Here is a 5,195-nt window from a genome sequence, read left to right as displayed (position 1 = left end):
TCGTGAGAATAAACCGAAAACCTAAAATGTTTGTTATTTTTCTAAAAATATTCAAATATATGTCGTTAAATTTCGTGATCATATGAAACTTTCTTACTTTTTCATATTACTATAATGGAAATTTTAAGGTTTGATTTCGAAAATTAATTTCTTAGAACAATAGGTTCTAATTTGTGTAAGGTGCGTGTGGTTGATCACTGTATCCGAAGAAGTCTCTTGTCAATAAATTGCATGTAATGAAATTATTTTATCTGGGAGATGCCAAACTTATAATACAGTCAGTCAGTTGCATCTAATATTCATGCCAAATTACTTTATCAAGCTCACTTTACCATCCATAATGTCCATAAAGGACGCCTTTACATCCTCATTTTTACCATTGTTTCCGCCTTGACCAGGTGTACGGACTCGGGGTATCCTTCGGCTTGGCACGGGCATCAATCGGGAGATAAGGTGAAGAGGATTTGTCTTAAACAACCTACTATGTTTAGAAAATGAAATAAGTACAGGCGTACCATTCTGATGTAAGATTGAAAAGTTCAATTCGATATAATTTTCAGGTGTGTAAAATTAAATACAAGAGGAGGAGTAAATGGTTGGGACCTTTGAATGAAGGTCCGGCCTACCCTCCGGGCACAGGCATGGCTGAGCACACTCTTATAAGCCCTCGCTGGAATCATTAATTTGTTCCCATTTATCTGCAAAAGCTTAACACTCAAGCGACCCCGGCTACATCTTAAAAAGCTTCTCATTTCAAGATTATTCAAGCGAAAATAGTCCACCACCGTCACTTGGTCCCAAATGCTCCCAAGGGAAACTCCTCGGAAGAAACGTCTTGTAAGTAAGTGTCGCGGAGGTGAGCAAGGAGCTAAAGGGGTGAGCGAACACCCATATATTAAGACCACCTGGCTATGACGACCAGGGAAGATTAAGATTTCCAGACGTCATTCAATTTTTGTAAAGGTGTTACACCTTGCTATATGACCACAACTCCCGGCCTTTGAATTCATCATCATCATCATCATTACTGCTAAGCATCGGAAATCGAGAGTTCCGTGGGAGTAAATTTGTGTAGTTTATCGTTTCTTATCCCCACAGGTATGCCAAATATCCAATTGAAGAAGCGTTCCTCAGTTTAATTTTCTTCTGGAGAAACGGGGCCCCGTATATATTAGGGAGTAAGACATGAGTATGTGACCCCTTGCCCCGTAACCTGTGTTGACCCCGTCAATGTGCACAGGGCTTTTCATGGGAGACAGCGGTAGACATTTCCTTTCGTTTATATGTTTTTTATCTCTCTCTCTCTCTCTCTCTCTCTCTCTCTCTCTCTCTCTCTCTCTCTCTCTCTCTCTCTCTCAAATGGTTCGTTTGCGTAAATGTGTTTGCACACATTTAAGGGAAATAATAACAAAGATTACGATAATGTTAAAACACCATCCAAATTTATAGCAGTAACGAATGAAATGCCATTGCACATAATTGATTGTCTATTGAAATATTTTTATCAGTAACTTACAATGCCAATTATGCCATTCTGCAGTAATTTTAAACTGCATGCTAGCTCACGGTAAGGGAATCGATAAAAAGAGAGATTTGTTCATTTTTGTATAAATATCAATTACATACATAAATGCGTGCGCATACATACACACACATGCATACACACACACACACACACACACACACATATATATATATATATATATATATATATATATATATATATATATATATATATATATATATATATATATATTACTGTTTCCTCTAGACTAGACACTTCCAAGTTAGCTAAAAGAAAATTTTCAAGGAAAACTTACATAGAAAGTAATGGAAATTCGTATCAATTTACAAGGAAACACCATGCCCTGTTGTTTGTGAAAGGAAACTATTACGTAAAAATCATTCCATTAATTTTGTTTACAGTTATGGGTAAAAATATATGATCCAGTATAACTTTTAAATCCAGTCTTGCAGAATGATCAGGAAAAGGTAAGGATGGAAGAAATAGATGCCTGCCTGTTCTTAGTCCACAGTACTTTATGGTTCTTTGGGCGACGAAAAATCTTAAGGCCCGGTCACACCGCCCAAACGTTGCTGGAGCGTTCCTTGAACGGCAGGGAGGTGGACCAAACCCTCGAAAAAGTAATTAAACGTTTTTACGTTCGGTCTTTATTAGGCTGCTGAACGTAGCAAATCCTCGCATATTTCCTAAGTTTTCTTACACCTCTATTATGGAAGTTGCTAATTTATGCAATAAGGGTATTGGTATACACGATGTCGAAAAGTGTAGCGGGGTGATATTATAGTCACCAACCTGTAAAAGATAATAACAAAGTAGGGTAAAAATTACGGTCGCTGTATCTTAAATAAAATTACGGGATTTTTTAACAGTTTATTAAAATAAAAGGAAAAAGCGACTGAAACTTTTCGACATCCTGTATACCAATACCCTTATTGCATAAATTAGCAACTTCCATAATAGAGGTGTAAGAAAACTCAGGAAATATGCGAGGATTTGCTACGTTCAGCAGCCTATTAAAGACCGAACGTAAAGACGTTAAATTAAATTTTCGAGGGTTTGGTCTACCTCCCTACCGTTCAAGGAACGCTCCAGCAACGATCGGGCGGTGTGACCGGACCTTTAAGCTCGTGACTTTATTTTAATAAATAAAGACCGAAGTTCTTGTATCTCGAGGCTGAACCAGTTTCGAAAATTGTTACCCGATTTCTTAGCGGAATGTTTTTTTTTTATTTACATAAGGGAGAGATTTTCTCCATTTTATACAAGTATTATAAAATTGTAGAATTCATACATAGGCCCTATTCAGTAATGGGAGGATTTGTATGTCTTTGTCCTCCCGCTCTTTTATATATATATATATATATATATATATATATATATATATATATATATATATATATATATATATATATATATATATCTTACTAAATATCTAGAAGACTTTGAGAGAGAGAGAGAGAGAGAGAGAGAGAGAGAGAGAGAGAGAGAGAGAGAGAGAGAGAGAGAGAGAGAGAGAGAGAGAGAGAGAGAGAAACTGACTTATCAATCATTAATATAAAATTGAAAATATTTTTCTTTCTAAAGTAAGAAATAAGAAAATCGCCTAACCTTTGTAATACAGTAGCCCAATAAAATCTAAGTTTAAATCGTGAAGACAATGATATATAAATCGGGAATGCTTTCACCCCATATTGCGCAATGTTGTGTGATCGATACGAACTTAATAAACGGAAGGAAAACTTTATGAGCTGACATTAGCTTTTTGCTACGAAAGTGAACACTATGGAGAAAAGTTCTGTACCTATGGTTTGGCAAAATAAATCTTATTTGCATACCCAGAAGAATTTCAGTTTTAATTGAAAAATTTGACGTTTATTTCTTCTTGAGAATAGATACAAATATTTGTCAACAAAAAATCAATGAAAAATATGTATCCCGTACATGACTAGAACCTGTGGTTTCCAGCAAGTCATTTGGGTTACAGGCGCTCTACCAACCGAGGCACCGGCCACTGTCAATTCTTGAGTAAAATTTTCATCTAATAACAAAATATAAAGATTAATGACGTGTGCGTGAACTATTTCCAATGTTAAGCCATTTCTTCAGTAACAAGTCTCAGGAAAATCTTCTTTGGCTGCTTCTGGTTAAGGGGAACTTCTTAACTGCTCCAATCAGAGGCGACCTTAACCAATATTCTACGAAATAACATCTAATATGTTTTAGCAACTCCAAGTAACTATGGAAAACTTTTTAGCCAAGTCTAGTAGTTGAGAACTTACTATCACTTCAAGCGTTAATGACTATTTCTTGTAGAGATGGACTCAGCCTCTTTAACCAAGAATTTCTTATCCAATTCATTTAAAGGAATCTTCTTGGCAACTTTGTGAAACTTCATAAAATCTTGTTTAGCGCGATCCCTTCGTATATCTGACGACATTTCCATTGTCTTAAGTAAGCGTTTTCTTCTTGTTTTTCTTTTCTGATTATTACAGCGTTTTGTTTCTGACACCTCTAGGGTAGTTTTCCCCACAAGTCCAGGTCTCCAAACAGTTATTTCAATCATTTATTCGTTTTGGGAATTTTAATGTCATGCGACATATATGGTTGTCACGAGAGCCATCCAATTTAAGTTCTCTCCTGTTTCTTCACGTTAAAATATTTGATATTACTGTATTGATCTTTCTGTATTTTTCTTACAACTCGGGAATATTTATTTGTCCCCATTAGACTACATATTTGTCACAATTCTACCAATGGTAAAGATATTGCTTTGGTTTTTACGGTTTCGGTTGCCATTAGAGCTCGAAGGCTGCTCCTGTAAATCCAAAACAAGGAACAACTATATCCAAGTTGAATAAAACTCTCTCTCTCTCTCTCTCTCTCTCTCTCTCTCTCTCTCTCTCTCTCTCTCTCTCTCTCTCTCTCTCTCTCTCTCTCAAAATCTTCTAGATATTTAGTAAGATATTGGTGAGTGTATTCTTGTTTTCTCGTAATTTTACCAAAACGACAATTGAAATCAGTTATTGATCTTAACAATTTAACTGCAAAATTTGAATATAGAATCTTTTGATTTAAATGCAATTGGAAATTTATATCCTATTCCTGTTCCGATTGTAATCCAGTGTTAAAGTTGTCTTGGGTGTAAATAAGTGAGAATGAATGGGTATCGCCTGTATGTACAGATGGACACGGGATTTCCTGTCCACCTTACTCTTAGGAAGCACCTTCTCACACCCTTACTAACTGCATGGCGAGTTCCTGTCCTGTGTGCATCACAGCCATTTCTCCCTACGCTATCTGCTCGGTTACTTGCTGCGGAGTAAGGGTGTGACAGGGAGCTCTACCTCAGAGCAAGGTGTGCAAGTAATTCCTGTGTCCAACTGTACCCCTTTGATATATCTGTAAGGTGTCAGCTGGCACAGTGCTAGCTGCCCCAACTTCATCACTTTCTGGAGGTCATAGACGCAAGTCCTGTACTAGGCTCAAATATTCCTCAAAAAATTAATTCAACATCTTAAACTTAATTTGACTCAATTGAAAAATGTTTTCTTGGTTGCAATAAAAATCAACTATTTGAATCTGTAGTCACTTTTCTGTAAATGAATAACTGTCATATTGCCACATTTCTAAAAGGAGACTGCTCTGAAATAGTTGTCAATTAGAAGTTGAT

This window comes from Palaemon carinicauda, chromosome 20 (assembly GCF_036898095.1).
Source record: "Palaemon carinicauda isolate YSFRI2023 chromosome 20, ASM3689809v2, whole genome shotgun sequence".
Classification (NCBI taxonomy): Eukaryota; Metazoa; Arthropoda; class Malacostraca; order Decapoda; family Palaemonidae; genus Palaemon; species Palaemon carinicauda.
This window is presented reverse-complemented; position numbering follows the sequence as displayed.